Source organism: Nipponia nippon, unplaced genomic scaffold (genome assembly GCF_047370975.1).
Source record: "Nipponia nippon isolate SJK-2023a ecotype South Korea unplaced genomic scaffold, ASM4737097v1 scaffold_9, whole genome shotgun sequence".
Taxonomy (NCBI): Eukaryota; Metazoa; Chordata; class Aves; order Pelecaniformes; family Threskiornithidae; genus Nipponia; species Nipponia nippon.
In genome coordinates, this window is record NW_028262413.1 from 9,708,423 (window position 1) to 9,723,049 (window position 14,627).

The following is a 14,627-nucleotide window of genomic DNA, read 5'->3' on the forward strand; positions in this document are numbered from 1 at the left end:
CCTGTAGGTAGTACAACTCCCTAAACTCCTGCTCCACTGCATGGCACACAGAGCGCCTTACAGAACTTCTGGAGATATAGTGCTGCATTTAGCTGCTTCAGGGGTGGTACCAGGCCAGGGCTGGGCTGCTGCAGGGGGCAAGGGCTGGACACAAATAGAGTGAAAACCAGAACGCTACAAAAAGGAGTCAGTCCCTGGAGAACCAGGTCAGTTGTTCCTGCTCCTGGGGGTAGGAAGGCGTCTGCAAAAACTGTTCTTCACACCGTCCCTCATCTGTAGCAAGCAAAATTTTGTCCCCCAGCAATAAGTCTGGCAGTTTTGTGCTCAGAGGCAATGCCAGTGGTTGGGGCAGTGACTCCTACCAGCCCTGGTATGGGTTAGTGCAATGGGTGACAAACCTTCTCACCACAGAGCCAGTTACAATCACTGCTGCAGCAAAACTAGTCTGGTAATCACAAGGTTTTGAGTCAAAATAAAGATTTTGCCTGCAGTGAGGTCCTATTCTTAAATGAAGGTTATTGATCAGGTTTCTGGCCTTAAGAAAAGAAATCAAAACATAATTTATGCTCAGAGTGACCTGTAGGTGTTTGCACAACAATTAATACCCACAGTTATGGTAATGCAGCTGGACACATGGCAATAGATCTTTTCTTTGAAACATTTTACCCTTACAGCCACTACCTCTAACTCTTCATTATGTGTCCCCATACTCTTTGCATTTCAAAATTATCATACTAAGCAAAGCTCAATGCACTGTTTAAATGAGTAAGGAACATCTGGTAAGCTGAGACTGCTGGGACTCCATGGACAGATAAAGTTGTAGCACTTTTCCTCTGTATATGGAAATGCATTGTAAATTAAATCTACAAATCATCTGAAACGGCACAGGTCAGAAAGGAGGTGGAGAAATGCCATCATTTGTGCCAAGGTCAAATTCCATGCAGCTTAGCTTAAAGTCAGAGCATTTTCATGCATTCAGTCACAAAGCATTGTAGTGTACACTCATTATTTTCTATTTTAATGGTTTTCTAAAGGTGCTTGCAACATCATATTTTGGCCTTCACAAAATATGTGCCAAATATATTATAAAACTGACAAAACTTGTGATTATGAAAACATTTCTCTCCCAACCCCTTTTTTTTCTTTCATTTGCTTTAAAGAAATGTGGGATAATACTGAAATCTCAACCTGGAGCTGCCCAAGACTGAACCACTGCCTGCTGATCTACCTTAGTTAAAAAAAAGAACAAGTTGTGCAGTAGGCCATCTGCCATGAAACATAAATGTCTTGTAACAGCAATGAGCCGAGAGCCATGAACCACTTAGCCTGAGGGAGAAGATGTTTCAGCAGGGTAAGCAGCAAGGAAAGTTTCAAAGAGACGGGCGACGCTCCCTTTCAGCTCCAGCTGCTGCAGCGTTGAAGGCCAGCTCTCCACAGCCTGCTAAATTCCTGCACAGCCTGATAGCTCCTGCTGCGTCACCTCTTCACCTTGGCTTTCTTGCAGAGAGATTGAACCCTTGGGAAGATAATAGTAACTTTTGTCAGTGTTACTCTGTGGTCAGACATCCTCCAGATCCCTCTGTGCCAGGAAATGCCATTACCATACCTGGAAGTTATCACCACCTCCATGCCAAAGATAATCTGCCTCCCTGACGTGCTGCCTCCCTGACATGTTGGCGTTCCTCTGGCACAATTTGTCTGACACAGATTAGTGAGTACTCATATGTTGGTAGACCTTGCAGGAAGCAAGGAGAGGGCACTACAAGCTGGTGGGACTATAAAGTTTTGCAGATGAGAGCTGCATTTGGAAGGCAGTGATGCCATAGATGTGCCAGTCGGCACTGACACATATTGCTGTTATTCCCATCATGCAGGAGACTGTGTGTTTGCAGAACATTCATGCACATCTGGGGTTTTGCTTTTGCATTGCAAAGGGGCAAAAGGCATCTGGGAGAGTGCAGCCTACATCTCTGCAAGAAGTTTTACTACCATTTTCTGCCAAACCCCCAAAACACCCTTTATTCCATGTACATCTGTACTTCAGGAATTACCCTGACACCCCTTACAACCACAGCCCAAATGTCAAATGGGGTGAATATGAATCGGTAGGACATTTCAAACTGTTTACTCTGGAACAGAGCTAATAACAAAAGACAAGCAGCTTTCAACACAAGGTAGGGTTATCTCACGTCACAACAGCTAAGTAGTATCATTTTAAAACCCCAAAGGGAAAATTTAAGAAAATGTCTTCCAGAAAAATCCCTGCTCTTGTTACCATTCCAGGAACAAGCAGCAGGAACACGACACCTTTGTCTTGTTGGTGTAAGAATGGAACTAAGTATATGGGAAGGTTGAGTGCTAATTGTTTATTGCGTGATTAGTGATATTCCCAGGTAGATGCAAAGGAAGAGGTTGAAAGGAGATAAACAATCCTTTGGATTTCTCCTTTCAAGAAATCGTTTAAACAGAGGCATGAATAAAAGGAGTGACAGGACTGAATCTTCAGATGGCTCCAGTGTCAGGGAACATTTATCTGAAAGCCAATAAAAATGTGTCAGTCTACTGTATTCCCAGGCCATATAACTTCATCTTGATGACTGTTTTGAGATAAGACAATAATCGATGCAGAAGAGCACACCTCCTTTTTAGCACAGCAATGGGCACCAGGAGAGCAGCACTGTCATTACGGCACACGCGCTCCCGCAGCTGCCTGCCCAGTGCTCCTGCTCCTCCTCCACCCGCCGTGCAGTTCCCCGAGGTGATAACACCCAGCAGTTCTGCTGCATCATCCAGCTGACTGCCCCAGCCTCTTCCCCGCCTCTGTCCCCGTTATCCACATGTGGCTCGCCAATTTGGCTGATCTCTTTCTGGACCTACCAGTGCCATCCATCTCCACAGCTCCCACAGCAGCATGTGCCAGCACCTCATAGCCCACTGTGCAAAGGAATTTCCCTTAAAAATCAGTCTCCTGCTCATTCACTGGATGCCCCTAGCCCTGATTTTGGACAACACGATGAACAGCTCCACATTGGCTGCATCTCCCACTCATGATTTGGTAACCCATGGCCATGTCCCCCTCATTCTTCTTCTCTCCAAACTGAGGGCTCCCAGCCCAGACCCTCAATTTGCTGCTGTGTCTGGGGACATATTTGTTTTAAGCCATCAGCCAACAACTCATCTAAGGATAATCCTCAGCTTTGTGCCCACAAATTTCTCAGCTCCTACCCCATCTCAGGAGATCCTTTACCTCCCTGAAGAAGATGCCGCCCTGAAGCCTCTTTTTTACCTACCCAACATGCAGATCTGTGATATGGATAACGAAGTTTCCATCCCTTTAGCAGGGCTTAATGCAGCTGAGGAGAAAGGAGAGCAAAGATTCCCCATATCTGGACAAAACACATCTTCTGGCTAACGAAGGTCTGACACACATTTTGTACCAGTTGAGGGCTACAAAGGATGGCGGACAATCACTCTGGCAGTTCCCCTTATATGAGCTTATCTGATATAGCACATATTAACCAATGTCCAAGGGCAAAGTGACTGGTATTAACCTAGCTATCCTCTCAATGCCATGAAAAATAAGTCCATCCTTTGTATACTCCTAGGACAAGGAAATAAAGCTAGAAACAAAGTGCTTAAAAACCCGCATTTGTCAGGCTGATCCTGTTTAATTAAACAGGAAATTGCAGGGCAACTAAATCAATCTTTACAAAGAAAAGCTGTTTGTCTGTTTACAGAAGAGAAACTTGTGGTGATTTATCTTAAAGAATGTAATTGCCTAATGATTAATAGTGACCAGAGATAGTCAGAGGGAGGAAATGAGGAACTGGAGTGACTTCTCTTGGTGCATGTTTGAAGCATGGCAGAGCTATATGCCCCTGCCACAGTAAGTGTTAAACAACCAACATTTCCCGGTCTATACCAGGACACTGCTGTTCTTCTAGTTTATTCTGTTGATACAGAAGTTATCACCACTGGAGAAATCCAGATATGCTGGTAGATCTTTGGAGATTCGGGTCCAGATATACATTTGTTTTTTTCTTCCTGCTCATGATGATACAAAGCCAGATTTTCACCTTCACAATTCTCATCTGGGCCCACTGCCTTTTTAATGCAGGACTGTAAAAAAAATAGGTGTTGCCTGCCTGGGCTTGAGACTTTGCTGGAGTTCAGAGCAGATTTGGAGATGCTGCAACACATGGTGAGTAGATAAGGCTCTCAAAAGCAGAACAGATCTAATGTGCTGGTCTGCAGGCAAACATTGTCTGTCCACAGGCTACCTATGGCTCTCTGTAGGCAACCTATAGCTGTTCACAGGCTACCTATAGCTGCCTATGCTGTGGCAGTGCACCAGGGACTGGAACATGCAAGTGTGTGTATACATACATCTCTTCTGTATATTCATAAGGATACTGGATAGCCTTAACTCTGGATATATTTTCTTTATCATAGAGACACTATGAAGAAGCCAGAAACAGCTCTTATTGTTCCTAAAAACAGATAGGAATTAATACTTGAGGGACACTTGGCCTTCAGATAAATCTGTCATCTTGCTTAAAAGGACAGCCTGTGCTTTTCATAACACTATCAGGGTCTTCTTGCAGCCATTCGTCTCAAAATATTCTCAAAAATATAGATCACTGGTGACAGGATAGACAAATGAGCACGTCAGGGTTATTTTTTCATTATATTTATTTACTTGTGTGCTGAAGTATTCCAGCCTGACAAAAGCAGTGTGAGTAGACAGTGGGATGATTTGATTGTCCAGAGAACAGCTAGTTCATGGAGAGTTTCTAATAAAGCTGCTTTATTATATCGCTAATATGGCACAACTTTCCATTTTAGGGATCCTCACTATCTCACAAGGTCTCTTCATAAATTGTCATTCAGTTCTATCATTGTCTATCAATCACGTTTGTGGTTTCCAGGAATGACTGTTGGATGATATGACTGCTTCCATTAAATATAAGGGTTATTTTCAGAGTCCAAGTCATAGATTTGGGGGCCTTCCCTCTCTGAGGCGCGTCTAAACCATGTCAACACACACCAATGTTCAACCTGAGTGTCCAGCTGGCACCACCACGTTTCAGAGGTGCCCAAGACTCAGCACATCTCAGGAGTGTGCTGGTTTGAGGTGAGCTGCTGGCACTTACCTGCCCAGTCAGTCTGAGGAACAGGAGATGGACCTGCTTTGTGCTGTAGCTCCGACATGGTTAGGTCTCCCCCAGGAAGCATGTCCCGAAGCTGGCCCACCATGACAAGTTGAATGTACAGCCGGTTTCCTGAGGTGCTGCTGTCAGCCTCCATCTTCCTGGTGAAGCTGAGCCGTGGTGCAATGAGGAACACAGGAGAATAAGTGTAACCACACAAGATGCTGACTTTGTAAGCTGAAGTGCCTTTACAGGAAGTCTTGAAATTTCCCTGTATATTTTCAGGAAAAAACATAAATTTACCAGGAGCTGAGAAAAGAGCCTGGGAGTCCCTTCCTCCCTAGGTTGAAGAGTCAGGTTCCGTCTTGCCTATTCCCTTTTCCTGACCCCATTCATTTTCTGTCTTAACTCACCTGTGTCCCAGCAGGAGAGTGAGCAGGTGGTCTCCCATCCCCTTTTCTGCAACCTGACATGGAAAACAGTGGGCTTTACGGCTATATGGTACCTTAATGAGCACTGCACTGAAGTGTCCTAAATACTTCTGCAGTCCCATCCTTCGGGGTTGCATCCTGGTTCTGAATCCTGCCCTGGCTGCAGGACACCTGTGATAGAGTCAGGAACTGAACCCAGATGAACTCCATCTCAGTGCAGGACCTCAACTGCTAAATACCGCTTTCCATTCCAAAGCATGTCCGCTCACAGCTTTCCAAGAGATATAAACTAGATTTGCTGTTCACTACTGATGGCTGACGGGGCTTAGAAATGTAAATTTCTCACACAGACAATAAAAGATACCACGACTACAGAGTCCTGGTCGGACAGTAAGACATCCCTCCACCTCCAGGATTGCATTCAACCATTTAATCAAAGCAATACCCTTGAATTTAAATAGGAAACAGAAGTCGCCAGTACCTTCTGCAGAGAAGGCAAAAGGAGGCACCGCCAACTCATCAGAGGAGCAGCATGCCCTTGGCTGCTGAGCATGTAGCAGGGCTTCCCAAACAGCACTGGGAAGAGGGCTCTGCTCATCTCTATGCACATAATTCAGACTAAAAACGCACAACCACTCTTTTGTAGGACTGACCAAATGACTTGAGAATTTGATGAGCTGTGATTCAATTTTAGAGTGTCTGATAACGTCAGTAACAGCGTCCTCTGCAGCCACATACAGAAATCCCATCGCAGCCAAACACAAAAGTGCCATCCATGCTATCCCTCTCCCCTCACCAAGCGGATTAACAGATGGAAACAATTTCTATTCACTTGGAACTCGTAGAGGTGAGGATAACACAGTAACCTTTTAATGAACTGTAGTTTTTTGATTGCTTGTGAGGAAATGCAGGCAGAGGTCTCACAAACCAGTTAGAAAGCCCTGATTAGTGAAACCTCATGGTTTAAGCAAATGAGGAATGTTTACTATTACTCTAAGGTGGCTTGCACTGAGATGAAAGTTTGAAAGACTAGCAATGCCTCTGAAAGAGGTGTCTTAAACTTGGCCAGTGTGTAAAAGGACTAATATTACAAGTGTTTCACTATTTTGCTGTTGTAGCTGAACTGAAGCAACATACTGCTCATTTTTTCAGCTCAGTCATTTCATCTGCACCTCCAGCAGGACTGTTCTGATCCCGAGAGTTAATGCTCTTTCCCTAGGAAAGTGCATTGCTAGCATTTCAGTCCCTTACATTAAAGCACACGTTGTTCTCTCAGCTACACATTTTTTCCCCATTTCGTTTAAAAGACTCAAGGAAAATCTGCCCTCAGTCTGTTGCAGAAAGGAATTCATCTGGTTTTAACCCACAACCTTTTTGTGCTTTACTGACCTGAAAGGCGGCTGCTTACAAGGCAGACTCACATTTTAGAGCATCTATCTCCATAGTTTAGGCATGGCCATAAAACATTGTCCAAGCATATTCACTCTCTTTTCCCATAGATCATTTACTGATTATTTATAGGCAGCATCCTAGCTACTTGTTTGATGAGTGCTTTCATTACTATGCCTCTGTATGAAGTTACCCAGCTAGACTAATATCCACAGATTGCAATATAAATTCCCTATTAAATCCTAACCCTTGTAATTATTCAATCCTAAATACTCTCATTTCTTCCTCTGTAGATTCCAGAAATATCTAGCACATGAGGATCTCACAGCCACCCTCACTGATCCCCTGCCACCACTTAATTGAATTATAACACCATAAATAATCTGGAAGCTATCTCAGAGGCACCCCATACAATTTTCAGGGATGCTGCCTGGTGGGTGGCCTATTTGGAGAGGTGCAGACAGGTTTCTCAAGATTTTCTTCAAGCTGATTATCTCCATATTCCCTGATGGGCTTTTGCTGCAAAAGCATTACCAAAAAAAAAAAAAAAAAAAAAAAAAAAAGCACTAAACTATTTAATTTATTAACAGTTTGTCTCAAACCAAATTCCCGAAGTGGAGAAATACTGAGCAGATAGATAAACCTAAACTTCTGGAATTGAGAGTGCCAGGATAGCAAACTGTTTTAAGATGGGGATCTGAATGTAACAGCTAAAGATGATCTTCAGGCAGAGAGTGGATTATGGAGACTGTTCAGGAAACCAAATGCAGAAGGCACTTATTGCCAAGTACATTCTGGCATCCACAAACATCATTTCCCAAAAAAGAAGATTTCCACCACAAAGAGATGTTTCACATATACAGCCAGAAACATGGTTGCTTATCTGAATTAAAACTTCCAAGGGCATTAAGGCTAATCTATTGGCAGTAGTGGGTCTACACTTCAGGTAGATGGAGTACTTGTGCTGTATTGTAGCCCTGCATCCACTCAGCAGAAGGCATGCAGAAAATTGCTCTTCTCTTCGCTTGTCCAGCTGCTGTACAGATGCCTGCCACACTTTTAAGACAAGAGATGCGATACCGGAGCAGTCCGCCATCCCGGCTGCATACGCATGAGTGCTATTGTATTAAGCAGAGCTCTGTAGAGTGGATCTACGCAACATGCATCTCCTTTTGTTATCAGTCTGCACAAATGAGCATCTTCTGCCACCCCAGGAAGAGACCCAGCCCATGCTCCTGGAAAAACCTTTTCCCATCTGTTTGTTCCCCAAGAAGTGCGTGCTGCTCTCCTGTGAGCTGGGCCAGCGTGGAGATCCTGCTGGCACCAAGCATGACTGTGTGCCATTCAGAAGTGGAAGGCCATGTACTTTGAAGCACAACAACCATTGCATCATCCACCTGCCTTACCCCTCTCCTTCACTTTGTTCTTCACCAGGTTCAGACAACACAGTACATTCTAAGCCCACTTTCGCTGAAATAAAACGTACATTTTTTTCCTACATTGATTTCTGAAGGAATGTGCTCACTTGAGGGAGCCCAGCACCTGCCGGACTGCCATGGCTGGTGCTTTCTGTGCCAACATCTCTGGTCAACCAATGCCTCTCGGCTCCTTGCAGCCTCAGGCCCAAATTCTGCTCCCTCCCTCTGCATTTTTCAGTACCTTTCACGTTAGTAAAATCAAAAGGGGAGGGGGAAACAGTATTGCAGCTGTTTTTTTCATTAAACTGGAAAGCCTGTCAGCCTCATCAGCGTTTGTAGAACCGAAAGACTGGAGAGCAGACACCAGGGTGGGCAAAACAAATCCCAAAAGAGGGAAGTCCAGCTTAAAAAATCACCAGCACCATCAGAGTGCCAAAACGTTGGTCAGTCGCTCCTGCATTCTTGGCAGCAGGGTCTACCCAGAGCTTTCACAGCAAGGCAAGCCATCTACTGCAAGAACTTCCTGCTCTCTCCCCATATGCATCATCTCTGATACATTCAACACAGGATAAACGTGCCTCCCCAGCTAGTTTACTCACCCATAAACACTGGGAGTATTGGTGGCTGATGCTTGGGTGTTCAAAGATTTCAAAAATTTTGTGCCACAGCTGAGAACTGGCACTAATCTGGAGTAGCAAGCAATGAAAGAGTGGACAGGCAGACAGGCAGGGTGAGCTTTCCCACAGAAACTTGTCTGGTCAGATGTGTGAGCATCACAAGGCACCTCTGAAAGAGAAGAGATGGTCTTGTAAACCAGGAACAGGGCTAAGTGTTTCCAACCTTTGCTAGATTTTCTCCAGCACATCACTTAACTTCTTTTTAAAGTTAACAGTCTTTTTGGTCTCCTCTATCCCTATGATTAGTATGTAAACACTTCCCATCTGCCTCTCAGTGCTCTCTCTCAGATGGCGGAGAGGCTGGGGAGGGGGATGCCCAGAGCACTGGGTACTCACTGGGCTGTGGCTCGCAGGGGCTGCAGCCAAAAGGAGGCTGGGGGTGGTGTGGCCCCTGTGCGAGAGCCACATGCCACGTCCACTACCAGCAACTCTCCCAAAATAACAAAGGTTAAGAGAAATAGGCTAGTGAAGCTGCATTAAAATCTCTGTGTGAGCGCACCTAGCAAGCACTAAAATTGGCCTAATAGTGTAAGCATTTGCGTGCATGTTCTTAGTCTATAAATAAACTTAACCTGGCCAGAGAAGGCTAAATAAAATCAAATTACATTTTCTTTGCCTCTGCTTGAGAGCATTCATATAATTGCCAGCTATCCATTAGCCTGCAATAACTTGTCTCACTTCCAATGTGACTAAACCAAACCAAATTAAAAGAGTATCCTGAGTGCATTCACACTGCGCACTAATTCAGTTTAACACATCTGAGACTTTATACATTTGATAATAGATGAGAACGGCTTGTGAATGGTTACAGAGCAGGTTAGAAAGTTTCCTTGCTTAGTGCTGTTTCTCAGGGAGACTGTCCAGCACAACTGCAGTGCTTTGATTACTTAACCATACAAACTGGTGGGGCAGGTCTGCCATGGACCACCTCCCACTGCATTTCTCCAGACACTTCCACTTGCATTGTTCCTACCTGTCCTCCACGTATATGGCACCACACTTTGCTGGGAAGGGATGCTCCTTGGCTTGCAGCGATGTGGTGGCTCTTGCTGCCATGACATGCAGCTGAGGGTTTCAGTTTCCTCTCTTCTTTCTCCCTGGCCCTGCGCGTGCAAGCAGGGACATGTGTGTGTGCTTCCAGAGGATCACAGAGGTGTTGAGACCCGATGTTTTTCCCAGCCCCTCTGTTGCTCTGTGTGTGTGTGTGTGGTTTTGTGTAACTAGAAGCTGTTGAAGCCTGATGTATTAATATATAATCCCTACACTGGGAAGCAGCTAGGTCTCCCCTCCTGCTGCTTGTAGAGCACCTTTACATCTTCCCTGCTTCCCAAGGAGGGGTTGGGGAAAAAAAGCCAAACCTCAGGCAGGGGTCTGCTCTTTTTGCCTTCCTAGCATGCACAGCTCTCTGCACATGAGGTTTCACAAGGGTTGTGAGCCAAGCCTTATCCTCACCCCAACCTTCAATTAAGGAAAGTGAGCAGGGAGCCTTAGCGAGCACCAGCACCACACCAAAGCCCAGAGCTGTCAGTGTGGCTGTCTGCAGCAAGCTCCCAGGAGCTAGCTACCGATGCTAAGAAAACAAGGGTAAAGAAACCCGAAACAAACCCCGGAGCCCAAATTTCTGATTAAATAACACTAAAGTGCCTAATGTAAACTGCTGCATGCAAAGGCACCTGGAAGGTAGGCAGAGAGTCTGTGTTGGGAAGCCCCAGCTGGAGCGTGGCTGCGAGAGCATCCTCTGCTCTCGTCCAGGAGACGGGAAGAGGAGTTCCCACAGGAATGGCTATTTGGGGCCAGAGAAGGCAACCAAATGCAGAAGAGCTCAGAAGGTGACAGAGCCTGGAGCAAAAATACCCAACGCTTATCCTCACTGACAGCTAGTGGGCTGCTGCTTGTCTGTTTGACTGACTTTCTGCTAACTCCCCCCAGAAGTTTTACCCAGCCCACGGGGAGAGCCTGAGCCTCTGTCCACTGAGCATGAGACAGCCATGGGGAGATAAACCTGGGGCCTGAGCTACGTCCTTCACAGTCAATGGCAGATGCAGCCTGGCATTTTCAGTTCCAAAGATTTTTTGGTTGTAAGCACCAAGTAAGTAGCAATTTAGGCTCACTAACTGAATCCAGCCTGCTTTATATACTCCAGTGTTACGGTGTCAGGTATCTAGTTAACCTCAATATCGTAACAGGGTTTACAACAGACCAAAACCTTCTTTCCAAAGTTTCAGGGATTCCTGGGGTGCAGCTGAGGCTCAGTGTAGGACTGACCTGCACAAAAAGAGGAGAAGATATTTTCAAGTGCAAATTCCACTTATTCAATTATCATCCACTCCAGTGCCAAGGGTGCTGAAAGTGGCAGGTGAAAGGGAGGGATGGGGGAATGCATGGTGCTCTGGGTACCTGGCTGGCTTTACCTCCTCGGGGTAGTGAAATCCCACTGCTGCCTCTGTGCTCTGCATCGCTGACTTCCCAACAGCAACAGGGTCAGCCACATCTGTCCCATAAAGGAGAATTTAAACTAGGTTACCAATAAAAAAGAAAACAGTCACCCTGTTAAAGAAAGTAAGTAAACACCCTCCACTGAGTGACTGATGCGTTGGAAAGTTACACAGCCTAATGAAGAGTGCTATGAGCTGCTGGCATTATTACATTTGCTGTGACCTTAAAAAAGAATAGCTCCAGTTGTCTCCGGAGTACAGCGTTGTATGTTCTTGGATTTCTAATGCTAGCGGGAGCACAAAATCCAGCACTGATTAAAATCATAGAAGCTTTTGTTTCTACACCAAGGAAAGAGTGAGAATGGGTTGTATTACAGACATTTTGACAGAAAGAATATTTGCTTTCTCGGGGGGAGATATAATGTGTCAGTCTTCTAGTCAAATAGCAGACAATCTTGCTTCCACTCAAACACAGTTTCAGCGAAGCCTGGTGTCGTGGTTTAACCCCAGCCAGCAACTAAGCACCACACAGCCGCTCGCTCACTCCCCCCTGGTGGGATGGGGGAGAGAATCGGAAGAGTAAAAGTGAGTAAACTCATGGGTTGAGATAATGACAGTTTAATGGGTAAAGCAAAAGCCGTGCGCGCAAGCAAAGCAAAGCAAGGAATTCATTCACTACTTCCCATTGGCAGGCAGGTGTTCAGCCATCCTCAAGAAAGCAGGGCTCCATCACGCGTAACGGTTACTTGGGAAGACAAACGCCATCACACCCAATGTCCCCCCCTTCCTTCTTCTTCCCCCAGCTTATATACTGAGCATGACGTCATATGGTATGGAATAGCCCTTTGGCCGGTCTGGGTCAGCTGTCCTAGCTATGCTCCCTCCCAGCTTCTTGTGCACCTGGCAGAGCACAAGAAGCTGAAAAGTCCTTGACCAGTGTAAACTCTGCTCAGCAAGAACCAAAACATCAGTGTGTTATCAACATTATTCTCATCCTAAATCCAAAACACAGCGCTCTACCAGCTACTAAGAAGAAAACTAACTCTATCCCAGCTGAAACCAGGACAGTATCCACCCCTTATTCCATACCATTTACATCATGCTCAGGTCCCACATTATCCAATACATCCTCATTAACCACCACCCCACTTATTTTATGGACCACCCCTGTAAAATGTCTGTAAAATGTCCATAAACATCCACAAATGTCCACATAATGTCCATTGAGTTCATTTAGTCCGAGACTTTGGGCTCCATCTGTGATGGTGGTCACTCAGGACAGGAGAGGTGGTGTGTTGCGTGGAGTTATTGGGCACCAAAGCCAGCTCAGGTTGGGTCACTGCTGCACTTGCACTGCTTCTTGTAAGGCTTCTTCTCCATTGGTTCAGGTGGTTCCTGGTATGGTAATTCCTATAACATGCAACTCAGATCATGGGTTACAACAATTTAAAGGTATTTCCATTACAATCTCCACCCCTGGCCCCTTTGGACCAGACCATTGGGCTTAACACTGCAATGGACTCCTCCCCTTGCCCCTGCTCCGGCTTGGACTTATCCACAGACTGCAGTCCCTTAGGGGTTTACCTGCTCCAAGCGGAGCCTTGTCTATGAGCCACAGTCTCTCCAGGGGTATACCTGCTGCGGCATGGATTTATCCACAGCCACAGTCACTTAGAGGTGCACCTGTTCCCACATGGCCTTCTCCATGGGCCACAATGCTTTCAGAGATATACCTGCTCCAGCGTGGCCTTGCCCGCAGCCACAGTCTCTTCAGAAGTAAACTTGCTCCACCGTGGCCTTACCCGCAGCCACAGTCTCTTCAGAAGTAAGCTTGTTCCACCATGGCCTTACCCATGGCCACACGCTTTGAGGTGCTCCAGCATGACCTCATGCACAGCCACTGATGCCTCAAGGTGTACCTGCTGCAGCATGGACTTATCCACAGCCACAGATGCTTCGAGGTGTACCTTCTCCAGCGTGGACTTATCCTTGGGCCACAATCCCTTCAAGAGGTATATCTGCTGCGGCACAGACATAACCATGGCCACAGATGCTTCGAGACATACCTGCTCTGGCATGGGCTTATCCACGTCCACAGACGCTTCGGGGTGTCCTGCTCCCGCATGGACTCATCCACAGGTCACAGTCCCTTCGACTCGAGTTCACACTGGAGTTCCAGCCTGTCCAGTACAGCAGCACAGAAACAGCAGCGATGCCCTGGCCATCTGCCAGCCCAGGCGCATGGCCATTGCTGTTATCAAAATGTTCCCAGGCACAGCAGAGTAAGATGATAAGCAGTTCAGCAAGCAGCAAAAGCAAAAAGCAGCCACTAACGAGCACTAGACTCTAATATACAGTAAGGCAAGCAAGCCCCATGGCAAGTACAGAAGCCTGCCGGTTAATACCTAAACAGCACTAACAGCTATAAATTCGATCTAGCACATTCCAGTTAAATCTGTCGTTATCTCGAACCCTTCGAGCCCCACGTTGGGCGCCAAAAAGGACTGTCGTGGTTTAACCCCAGCCAGCAACTAAGCACCACACAGCCGCTCGCTCACTCCCCCCTGGTGGGATGGGGGAGAGAATCGGAAGAGTAAAAGTGAGTAAACTCATGGGTTGAGATAATGACAGTTTAATGGGTAAAGCAAAAGCCGTGCGCGCAAGCAAAGCAAAGCAAGGAATTCATTCACTACTTCCCATCGGCAGGCAGGTGTTCAGCCATCCTCAAGAAAGCAGGGCTCCATCACGTGTAACGGTTACTTGGGAAGACAAACGCCATCACACCCAATGTCCCCCCCTTCCTTCTTCTTCCCCCAGCTTATATACTGAGCATGACGTCATATGGTATGGAATAGCCCTTTGGCCGGTCTGGGTCAGCTGTCCTAGCTATGCTCCCTCCCAGCTTCTTGTGCACCTGGCAGAGCACAAGAAGCTGAAAAGTCCTTGACCAGTGTAAACTCTGCTCAGCAAGAACCAAAACATCAGTGTGTTATCAACATTATTCTCATCCTAAATCCAAAACACAGCGCTCTACCAGCTACTAAGAAGAAAACTAACTCTATCCCAGCTGAAACCAGGACACCTGGTTTTACACTATTATATGTTTCACAGTGCGTGAGCCTGGGCT

General features: G+C 46.1%; 1 long non-coding RNA gene across 1 annotated transcript; it reads right to left on the reverse strand.

Annotated features, from left to right (window-relative positions):
* Positions 1-12,102: 12,102 nt before the first annotated feature.
* Positions 12,103-14,288, reverse strand: LOC148050091 (uncharacterized). The gene is made up of 2 exons (XR_015701364.1): positions 13,567-14,288; positions 12,103-12,910 (listed from the first exon to the last, which is right to left on the reverse strand). It is a non-coding gene; the product is annotated as an uncharacterized LOC148050091 (long non-coding RNA).
* Between the last annotated feature and the right edge of the window lie 339 nt (positions 14,289-14,627).